The following is a 13,103-nucleotide window of genomic DNA, read 5'->3' as shown; positions in this document are numbered from 1 at the left end:
ACTCCGTTTTAAATAGCACACAATCTTGCAAATAATGTAACGTGCGTGCTTTGTTAATCGATATTTTTTACTTTTGTATCCAATGATAATACATCTTTCAGTTAATAATCATGCACGTTTTTGAAATTGTGAACGGAACAGTTGATACCAGTACTAATTTTCTGTGGAGACATTGTGTTGTACATATTAATATTTTAAATAATAATTTACATGATTCTAAATAGTGCTATTTTCCAACTTTTAAAATAAAAGAGTCGCGCTCAGGTATGGCTGGCAGAGATCACGACACTTCCACAATGTGATAATCGTAAATGATGTGTGGTTACTGATTTACGTTATATTTTTATCCGTTACTATTCGGCTATAATATAAAAAGACGTCAATTATATTGGAATGCTGAACGTGATGTTCCTATACACTTTTCATAACAAAACATTTTCACTCAACAAACGATGGCATGGTTGTGGCATAAAATATGAATCTGTTTTGGTGCAAAGACTGTTTGCGAACGCGTCCGCTGGTAGACCGGATTATGAAAACTAACAACTTTGGACATGCCGTATACCTATATTCGTATTGGTATATATACCTATACCTAGCTAAACATGGGCCTAGCTCAGTTTAATTATATAATGAGGCAAATACATGCGATGGGTGGGCCTCTCACAAGTTCCGTGTACTTTTTTTATAAGCTTCGTAAACTATTTTAAGAAATTCGCTAAAAGGTAATTAACGCACATTTTACCAGCATGGTTAGACTCGTTAAGCTTTTCCCTTGAGCAAAAAACAAATTGGCAATATTTACCCTATGAATATGTTAAATGATTACATTATAATAAATTTAAATATAAATTGGTTTTTACTTTTTACCTGATTACCAGAGTCCCCGTGACCCCGTGCCTTTAAATTCGTTTGTCCCAAACATATTCAGTTCCAATATTTGCATCCAATGACAGACATCCGTTTGCGTGTTTAAGTTACTAATTTCTTAAAAAGTATACATTGTTGTACTGTTTATCATCAAATAACTGTCAATAGCCAACCTGAAATTAGGATTTAACAGTTTTCTAACATAAATAACTTTATTTTATTAAACAAGTAAAAAAAGGCTCTAGCTATAAAAGCTTACTAAACTTTTAGATATCATAATAATGATAACATGAAACGTTTAACATGGGTCCATTTTAAATTTCTTCACAAAAAGCTCGTTATTTGAATCAAAGTCATGTTTTGCAGGAAATGTTCGTAACGTCCATCTGACGCAAAGGGCAATTTCTTGTGCGCATTCCAGGCACAATCAAAGCCTTAATGGATACGTTTTAACGGCGTAAACATGATCACTGTTTGAATCACTGACTTTATTCAAAACGGCTGTACTTAACAATTATAACGCTATTGTTGGGGTTATGTATGTAATATGTATTTAATGAACCGTCAATGTATTAACATTTATACTCTTAGTGTTTGTTATCTATTGTTTGATAACTACATGTAGTTACATTTCAGATTATAGTTTGCTGTCAGTTCTAATGATACGAGCAATTATTGTCCTGAAAACACATACATCAAAATGTTCATATATATAATAAATACTAAGAGAGACCGTGTCATCAATGCATTTAGTTCAAAACCAAACAGTTATTTTAACAATTGAACATACCACCTCGACATTCTTGTTGACAATGCAATCCATTATTCCGTAGCTATAATCTAGGAACCACTCTCGTTGAGTTGGCCGCCACGCACATGTAATCCTGAAACAAGACATAGCATTAAATATATGTCTACATTGCATGAGTGGCAATATAAAAGAAGCAATATTGATCATGACAATTATGGCCTTGGTTTATTTCATATTTAATTGTAACGCAAATGGCGGAATGTGATGTACCGAAGATTTCTGACAGGTTAAGTGATATTGTATTTTATGGTCTCCTTTGATTTATAGGAAAATATCAGTGACTTTAAAATAGTTATTTACTCTTTTTTATAGAAAAAAAATACTGCAAATATTAACAAAATATGCTTACTGTTCGTCTGGGAATATTTGTCATTATATCGCCGTTATGCGTTGTTATTATAGCAAATTGATCTAGTTACGCCATTTTTAAATATAAATGGTTTGAAAGCAAGAAGATTGCCGTGGCGTAGTTTATATTGTGCCAGTTTAGCGACCGGGAGTTCACGGGTTCGATCCCCACTGTGGGAACGTTCCTCAAAGATCTCCCACACAGACTGCTTCTAATCCCAGAAAACGGACTAAAAAGCTTTTTAAATCAGCCTTAGGCTTTAGATTCCACAGATCAAAAGTAAATAGGTTTACATTTAACTTTAAAAAAGATAGAACATTGTTGATGTCGATATTTTTTATCGAATCGTGAACAAAGAGACAAACATGCTCAATAACATAAAATAACCAACCTTAACGCTTATTTCGTCGGTGTATTTTTCAAATAACACATGGATATGCAAATAGATAATTATCCAAGTAACCGGCCTCTGCCTCAAGGAGCATTGGTGACCGTGACATATTTCAAAATTTCCAAAACACCATTGCCTATGGCCATTGGCGAGACATAGTAAGATTTAAAAACATGTTTTTCTCCCATATGACCGATTATTACGTAGAGAACTATTGAACATAATTGTGCTTGATAATTAAAAATGAAGCGGAAAATTGTTTTATACAATTCTGGTAGCCTCCGGAGTTTTTTAGTTTTCTCTTTGTACTAGACCATGGTCACATACACTTGTTTTCTTCATGTATGCTCGGCCTGTCTCCGCTTATTTATCTATGTTGCCATGGAGGGAAACTGTTTATCCATCAATCCAGAAAATAAAAAAACAGGCACTTGCAAACATAGATTGTATAGAAATCATGGTTGTTGTCGTTTTGTTTGCTGTTTTCTTTGTGTTTGTTGAAATTGTGCTAATGTTGTTTGTGTTTGTCTTATAGTTGCTCGCTGTTTTTCTGAAACGTTTGTTGTTTTTTCTGTTTCTTTTAGTGTATTTGCTATTTACATATAAACAGGTGTTCGTGGCGTAATGTAAAACGTATTTTTCTGATGGTTTAATACTCTTTGAAAATTATATGAGTTCAGTAGATAAAAAAAATATTTTGTCAAACGTGAAGCAAACAAATGAATTACCCGTTGTTGAGCACCTTTATAAAATCATTCCAATTAATTTCAGTTAGAGCACAAAACTTTAGCTGTTGAGAGAATACAATTTTACAAAAGCAAAACAAATATTTCGCAACAAAGCATTTTAGGCAAACCTTCTTATTAAGAGTCTAAAACGTTCTAAAATATATTTGGAAGTTATTTATACATCAGAACGCAATCTACATTCTGAGTAATAATTGAGCATATAAAGAAAAAAAACACAAAAATTTATCCTGCATACTGAAATCTCTTCAAAGTTTCTTATGTTTCAAAACTATGCTCAAGCAAAGAAACCCTTGTTCGAGAATGATCGGTCAGCAGACAGCGATATTTCTTTTCTTATCCATCAAGATAATCCTTGGATTAATGACATTGATTATAAATACCTGCGTGGAATATCCGCAGTCACATTAACAGATCTATTGGCATACATTTATTTGAGAAGAATCGGAAACTCTGTCCACTGCTTAATATCTTGCGACAGTGTCTGTCCGTTGCAATTATCCTTGCGCCAGAGAATAGAAAGTCACTTAAAAGATTGTGTGGCGAGAAACAGAACAATTGAACGTGTTTTATCTTTTATTTCAATAGTGATAGAGTTGTCAACGTTTAGTCAGATTGACACTTTTGAACATACGATCCATAGGAATATTTTTATAAAGAAATATTTTTGATAACTTAATATCATAGAAGAAACAGTACGCACAGCTAGACATATAATAAACAAAAATAATTTAAACCGGGATCACTGCTTTTGAACGGTTGATAAAAATCACCAATGTGACTAAAACCGGTAGAAAGGCATATCAAACATCACAAATGAACAAGAAATAACACAAACCACACAAGAATCAATAACATTTAACCTTTTAACATGACAAAGTAAGACCATGCCAATCTGTACGATTCATCCAGGCACGGAATGTCTAAATTGGATTATTTCTGTACCGAAAATAAGCGACAAGTGCTACCCTACTTGTAATATTTCTACAGTGTCTGTATAAAGAACGGAAATGCTAGACGAACACAATTTTCACTAACGATGTACGAAAATTGCTTATGCACTAACGATGTACGAAATATGCTTATGAATTAAGCATGGTTGCTATTATAACATTGAATTTTCTATTTTAGCAGCTAAGTTTGGTGCTCCATCCAAATTTTCATGCACACAATAATAAGATACAAGTTGTTTTAAGAAAATAAAATATATAATCAACACAAATATGTTTTTTATAATTTGAATGTTAAGTGACATGTGGATCTCAGAAAACATCAGAAGAAGACAACGGTTGTAAGAGAACGATAAATATCATAAAGGTAATAAATAAAATGGTGCTGCAAAACATGTATGTATGCCACAGGTATATACCACTTAAGCCAAACTGGCATGTTTTATTGACTAACATTCCAGTGCACGTAGATGGTTTGGATGGTTTGGATGGTTTGGATGCAAACGCTTGAAAAATAAGTCATTTTTGACGAACAGCTAAGGAAAGAAACGTTTTATTTATCACTCGTATTTTTGTTGTTAAATGTTTAAACATTTATTTCTTTTATTTCAGAAAGCAGTACTTGACTTCAAACCGACATTATTTTCTTCCATACTGCCGAATGAAAAGAAAGCATGGCTAAGAGTGTATTTATTTTATATGTGTTGATTGTTGAAAAAGTATTATAAACTCACGACTTTGTTGTTATTTGCCTGGATCGCAAACGTATTTCTTTGTTTACGTGGCAAAATAAGATATTGGAATGAGTGTTGAAATTAAAAAAAAACAACACCAGTATCACTAGTATATGATTCATCCTTTTATATTTACAAAATTAGAAATGGCAATGCAAGATATCAAAGTTGTGATAGGAAAGGTATGTTATGTATAAAATATCGTTAGCATTCATCAATACAAATTATATATATTGATTACCGGCTTTGAATATCGTCTAAACTCCACGCTCTAAATCGGGGAACACGCACACTTCTCTACATAATTATTAAATGTATAGGAACGTTTGGAACAGTGCATTAGACGTTTATAAAATTCCATTATTAAAATTACAATGAAAATGCTCACGCTTTCCAGGCGGATAACGTGATATTACACAAGTCATCTTTATTTTCGCGCAAATTCTAAGAGATCTGCAGATTTACAAGTGTATTTTATTGTCACAATAATGATACTGTTTTGCGTCACAATATTATTTTGGTAGTCACATTTATGCCGGGTTTAATGTTTCTATTATATTGCCCGATAATTCGATTTATTACGACTGCCATTTTAAAAGCAAATTCTGTCAATATTCCTGAACAGTTTGTTCATGCGACTGTTTTATTTAATGGCAGACTAATCGAGACGGTGGTATTCTCGGCTAACACGCGTATATCACCTGATGCAATGTGTAAATTTAAATTTATATGCAACATGTACATGTCCATTTCTGAAAATCGGGACGAAGTGAAAGTAATCATTTTTAAATATAAACGAACATATGTTTTTATTAAAATTGTCAACATTATTTTATATTTGTTTTCTATGTGTATAGCTCTTTGTTTCTCATATGTATTTTCGCAAATCTTATGAAAATCAATATTGTGTTTTCGATGTTTAAAGCAAGTTATGTGGTTATACTGACCTACACAATCATTATGTATGTAATTCCGTATGCAGAAAAGCTGACGAAAGGTTTACACAATCACGCAGAAGTAAACATATCAACGTATTATTTTTATCTGTTTGTAATAATCGTTTATTTAAAAATTGTTTAACATTTGTTATAGTAACAAATAAATATTTGTATATTTTTTCTCGGCGAACCTCCGTGTTCAAGACGCGGCGTGATGCCGCGGATCAATGCCGAGGCAGGAACAGACGCGGCGAAACTCCGCAAATTATCGCGGAGTGCCTCGGCATGATGCCGAGGGAATACTCGTTGTGGATGCGGAGTAACTTTGAAAACAAAAAAAATGTGTTTTGCGTGAGCTGTACTGTAAATAAGAAATGAAATCACATGCTCATGTTTTCCCATTTTTTAAAGATATGTATTAGAAGAGTTTAAATTTGAATGTTTACGTTCGATTCTTAAGATTTGTTTAATACATTCACAGTTTCCAGAATTTGTTGCAAACAAAACTTTATATATTTTGAGGAAACAAACTTGTGTGCATATATATTTTGTCATAATTGATGTCGTAATCGACATTACATTCGTGTGGATATTCTGAGTGAATGAGTGGTGTTCATAATGTATACACAAAACAATTGTATCATTTGAATGAAATATTTTTATTTAAACAAATGTTCTATATATTGCATACATTGTTAATGCTATTATTTATGTGTATTCTTCATTTGTAAAACTTAATTCAGTCAAGACCTAACAATAATACTTATTTAAAGCTAAAGAAAAGAATGAAAAAGAATTCCCTGTCAAAAAACTCATAAAAGTAACTAAAGTAGTAGACGAGTCTGATTGACAGGCATATTTTCTAGAATATTGATACATTATTATTGTTCTTTAAGGAAAAATGCAGTTTTCAATTTAAAATGTCACTTTACTTATGAATGAATACATAGTGATAACCTTAAACCGAATAATAAAAAATAATCACGGTCAATCTTGCAACATTTTCTCAAATTCAAAGTATTTATAGCAAAGCCAAATATTTAATCTTAATTAAATCCATACGAAATACGGCATATTCAAGTTCATTTGTTGTTGTTGTATGCCATACTGAAAGGTAAAATAAACACTTTGAGAAATGTACCCAATTTACACACAATCACGCTTAGGTCGAGATTGAATGGTTAAAGGTCTCATTTAAACCTCATTGTGTAGGAATCAAGTGTCTAACCCACTAATCTTTTTTTCTCTACAGAGACCTAGAATGACCTAAGAAATGTTGCATTCAATTGAGCTTGCTCGTAAGAAGATTGACCAAATAGTATCTTCTTGCTTTAAGAATGCCTTCATTGGTATCTGAATGCTCGTTTACGGCAAATCAGATTTCAAACATAAACATAATCTGAGATACCTGTTTGCATAATCTGTGCATAAATAATTGTGTTTTTTTTAATGAAAGAATGCAACAATTGAATGATTAAAAAAGAAATCATTGCGAACGGAACAATTTAGAGACACATTAATTAATCTACGTAGACTAATTTTTTCTCTCAGAATTCGATGAGCACTGATACGTATCGATGTTAAAGTCGCAAAATAATGTATTCTGTGTCACATGATTTATTACCAACTGTCATTATCGATGTTAAAGGAACATATCTTATGTTATAAATCAGTAAAATATTTGTGTCACATGATTTTATTACCAACTGTCATTATCGATGTTAAAGCATATCTTATGTTATAAATCAGTAAAGTTAACTTCTTCCATTGCATAGTTTGTGTAATGGCTAAAAAGCAATTTTATGCTTAAAAGCTAATAAATGTTGTTGTTGATTTCTCATTTTGTACTGTGGAAATTATTTGTTTGATTTGCTTTTATGCATTCACGTCATTAACACCTTCCAAGAACTATTAGCCATTCATGTTTTATTTCGTGTGAATAATTTTATAAGTTATTTATTGTAACAAGTTGAATAAAAGCGAAAAATATCAAACCACAACAAATAATCTCATAAACAAATTTTAGAAACCTAAAGGTCAAGTTGATTGATCCGAATGATTTATTCAAACGAACCAGTCAACGACAGATCATTTCTTATCTATCAAGTTAATCGCTGGATTCATTTAATTCATTATCAATGCCAGTTTGGAATACCCACTGTCACATTAATGCCCCATTAGTTGATAGATACGTTAGAACAAATTAGGTATTTGTCAAATGGTTAATGCGTTGAGACATTAACTTTCGACATATCGCTACGCTTAGAAGTATGTTTGAAGTTAAGGTAAAACAATGTCAATTTATCATGATCGTGCTTACATGAGTTATAATTTTAGAAAATTTGTTACAAAAATAATGTTCTGTATACTTTATGGGAATGAAATGCATTAAATACAAACTAGGAAGTGTGTTTGAACTTGAATTGCGTACCTCCTTGACCGTTTATGAGTAATTTCTCTGCCACAATAATACAGTCGAATGCTTAACAAATAATATGTGAACAAAACGAGTGTATTTGAAGTGTATAATGCACGATATTTAAGGTCGTTTTGTAGAAAGTTGATATAAAAAGGAAAACAATTAGTATGTTGTTAGCAATTGTACATTTTGTCAATATTGTACTATAGGAAAATATTATTACTAGTCTTGAAATAATTATGTTTTAACATTAAACATCACTTACTCGGGTAACTAAGTGTGATACAAGAGTATTCTATTTATTTGTAAATAATGCAATGTAATTGGACTATGCAAAACGGATTGAATGAGTGCGTGAATAAAAGCACATATAGGTTATTGGAAATTGTAATTTGTTTTATTTTTCAGAATTTCCGATAACACGCTGACAAGGCAGTTGATGTAGGATATACACGATGATGTAAATTATAACTTCATTCTTATTTATTTTAAATAATTTAAATATTCAAATGCACATTACAAAGGTATCAATTGATAATAAATCATAAGACGTATTTCTCTCAATCCTACAAACGGTCCATTGTTTCGCTTCTCAAATTTATGCAGACTAACTAAGACGCTAGTTTAAGTAAATGTCATCCGGATTTCTGTGAGAAGTTTATAACCGAAATTGATACCAAATCGGATTGCATGAGTTCATGTCATGCGTGCATGTCATGTGTGCATAAACGCACAAAAAGGTAATTGGAAATGAAAATGTGTTTTGTTTGTCAGAATTTTCGACAACAAATACAAGCTGCCAAGACCCTGACCTGTCATGGATATTTGGTATACATGATTATATAAACTATAGCTACATTCTTATTTACTAAAATGTTTTACACATGAATAATGTATCAATCGAATATTAATCATTTAACGTTTTTTTATTTCAATCCTAGAAACGGTTCATTGCTTTCGCTTCTCGAATTTTAGCAGTAAGATATAGAATAGAGGATATTTGTTCATGTCAGTGTAAGATCGGTTGTTATTTCACGAGTGATCATAGAAAATATTATTTTTTCTATGATCACAAGTGAAATGACAAACGATCTTACGCTGACATGAACACACTTTCTGTTTCTTTTATGCCTTTTTTTCAAGTAAATAATTTACAAATGTTTCCCTTTCGCTGAAAAGTTACCCTTTCTCTCATCAATACATTTCAATATACAAAATGGCGTTATTATTCTAGCGAAATTCTCCAGTTAGAATCTTTTACAATGTAAATAAATGGTGAAAAAAGCATAAAATAAAAAGAAAATTTGTTAGATTCGATGAAATACCGATTTTAATTCACTCGTGATAAAAAAATATGATAATCTTGATATGATAATCTAAAAATAGAAAAAGTGGTACCGAAAATTTGTAATTTTCACCGGTGAAAATAACAATTTGTTTATTTTCACTGCTGATATTTCACTGCAGAAATATAATATGTGATCATTATGTTTAAAAGAAATGCGACTCTGGTTGAGAAACTCGTTTTAGTAAATGTCATCCGGACTTCTGTGCGAAGGTCATCGCCGTAGTTGATACCTTGCATCAGAGCATTTGTTATTAAACAGCGTTACTTGAGTCGGAAGTCGTGATAAGTATTTTCATAAATATGTAATTTTATATAATAGTGTTCTTATTGGTACGTAGAATAAGGAAACACAATACTAATGAATCTCCCATACGACAGGTTATGACCAGACAATGTCTGGAATCAAGCAGACATTTAAAACTCAAGGTTCTGTCTGGGTTTTGATTATACATGTTGCATTACTTTATTTACGTTCTTAATGACAAAAGGTGTATGGAAGGAAACTTTTTAAATAATTATTATACAAAATGTATCATTTTCTTAGAGAATTAATATAGTTTTCACACAATGTGACATGTTAAGTCAAACCCTTACAAAAACTAAACAATAAAAACTACTGATTAACTGTAGGGTCGTGAGCGAATACATTGCAAAGTTTTATGCCGTCGGCCGCAATAGCAAACAAACATAGTAGGTGTTCCGTTCAAAGACATTTGTTTTTTACCGACCGATATATCAGTCCACCAATTTAATTTACTGTAAATTCTGGGAATACGCTGTCATCACCAATTAGCCCCTTGAAACATTATCAATTTTTTTGTTGAATTACTAATTTAAAAGTGCAATAATGCTATCGGATCGAATCAGTATGATCATTCTTTGTTATAAGCATCCTCTTTTATGGAGACTTTGCCAAGCAAAGTGCTGGAATAAATAAAATATTATTACACATAACGGTTCGAAAAAAAATAATTTGACCATTGACCTTGTAGGATGACCTTGACATTGACCTTTCACCACTCAAAATGTGCAGCTCCATAAGATACACATGCATGCCAAATATCAACTTGCTATCTTCAATATTGCAAAAGTTATGGCCAATATTAAAGTTTAACGCAAACAAACCAACAAACCAACAAACAGACAGGGCAAAAACAATGTGGTTTATTTGTTTAAAAAATAAACCGGGTTATTTTGTTGAAGTTTCGAACTTTTTCGTCTCTTAGCATATACCTTCGGCACTAAACAATTTAGCTGACAACGACGAAATTATTCGGGAACGGTATAAATAATAGCCTATTCCACTTCCTTTTCTCTCCAGCGCTAAAGAAACTTGTTGCAATTTTGAAATTTATTGCAATGCCGCGAGGACGAAAGCGAATGACGCCTGCGAAAGAGATGGAGCAGCATTGATGGAGCCCGCGATAGAAAAACCTGCGGTAATATCATTGATTTTGAGCAGATTACTCGTGATTTGAATATTGTTCCCTCGACATCTCATGTTGTTCAATCTGTCTCAACTCCCAATATGGTCACAGGGTGTGGTGGTGGTGGTGCGTTTGGGTCACTCTCAAGTTTCACTTTTGATCGAACTCGTTATACGAGCGATGAAGTCTTCGGACATGTTTCAATGCAGCTCCGAGAACGCATTTGGAACAACCGGTTTGTAAATTTAACATAGATTGTAAAATTAGCAACCCCAGCTTATCGGTGATTATCTGTTGATAATCCTAGGAATCGATAGATTGCAGATACCCATGTTGCTTTTGTCTGTTTTTTACTGTATGCAATATTGTCTCGTGAAAACAAATGTTATACTATTGTAAAGGAAATTGCATTCTCTTTATTTTGATATAAATATCGTATTTTGATTACATTCTCTTACGAAACAATCGATTCATAAACGCCGACTTTGTTGACAATTACGCTCCGCCCGTCTAGTCCCGGCTGACACGCTGACCTCGCGTGATATGTATAGCTGCGTTTTTATTTGCGGGTTGGAAAAAGCTCATGCATATTAATGAACGTCATTGAACTATTTTTAAAAATGATGAAATTTACCATCAGAATTTGAAGCTTTATTCTAAGTCATTCAAAAGCCGCAGTTATAGCACATAAATACCTGTTTAAAAGCATATAAGAGCACATGAATAACAAATACATAGCACATATACACATATTTAAGACATTTTAAAGCACATAAGGAACGAAACATTAAGCGCATAGATAGGACTGTTTAAAAGCATATTAAGGAACATAGACTATCAGTACACACAAACAACAAAGCAGGCATTGGCAGTAAGCTGAGCACTAGGTGCATACTGACGTTGGAATGTCTGAATCTTTCACACAAAAAAACGCCCATGAAGTTCCAGCGGCAAAGTTTTAGATTGTGTCCCGCCCTACACGAATATGTATAAAAAAGGTGGTTTAACAATGCACTAAAAAGTTATTTGTAATATTTCATAAATAATTTGGAGCCACGATATGGAACTAATCGGTAACAGAAGCTAAAATTAGATTTCAAGGGACGTTACCCATGATTTAACTCTATGAGTAACGTAATCCTATTCCAGTTGTTTCCCTCGACTTTACATGTACACTGATTAGTTGTTTTAAATACACACTTTGCGGATTTGGATAACATTGCAATTAATTTGCGGATTTAGATAACATTGCGGATTTGCTCACTATTGCGTATAATAATTTTGCATTGACTGTCAGCTACTTAAAATCAGGAAGGCCACTGGGTGTAATCATTCCTGATTGACATGTAGTTTCGTATATTTGATGTTGTGGCTCATCCTCTCCAACTAAATTTTTGTTCTTACTGACGTTTAATTATTTTAACCTAGTCCATATGTTCTAGTCATTTGCTATTGCAAAAGAAAGGTAAAATAAAGAAGTTATAACTTTAATTTGTGTTATTCGAAATTCATATACTAAAATAATATGCCCCCAGTATAGACTTCGGGACATAAAAAGAAAAACGTTATCCCATTTACTTCTCTGTTATATAAAAAATAATCATAAACGAAAGCTTTCCCACGTGTTGATAAGTGAAACTGATGATGTTAATACTAAGCAATTTCAGACTTATTTCACGTCTTATCAAATACCGCGTGTACATTTTGATAAAAACCAAATAAATATCAAACTACTATATATACACATCACGTTGAGGGAAAAATCATTTAAGAAAAACACCGAGAACACACATACAATGCCTTGATAGAGAATGATGGGTTGAACCACATTAGAAGCCCGTACATCCGTCTAGACCCCTCAGGTTAAGCAGTGGATTAAACGCATATATTAGATATGCCTGCCTGGAATATCCACTCTCATATTATCGTCCTATGTTTTGACACTGATGAAAAAAAGAAAAGAATCTATGCCAGTGATCGGATCGTAGGTGACAACAATTGTCAATTGGGCTTAGAGTTTAGAAAATTACTTCAAAGCACACTTTTTTTTTCGAATAGCAAGACAAAATCGGTACCACTTTATACAAATGTAATTGCAAAAACAATAAACAACATCTCCT

Source organism: Dreissena polymorpha, chromosome 7 (genome assembly GCF_020536995.1).
Source record: "Dreissena polymorpha isolate Duluth1 chromosome 7, UMN_Dpol_1.0, whole genome shotgun sequence".
In the NCBI taxonomy this organism is placed as follows: domain Eukaryota; kingdom Metazoa; phylum Mollusca; class Bivalvia; order Myida; family Dreissenidae; genus Dreissena; species Dreissena polymorpha.
This window is presented reverse-complemented; position numbering follows the sequence as displayed.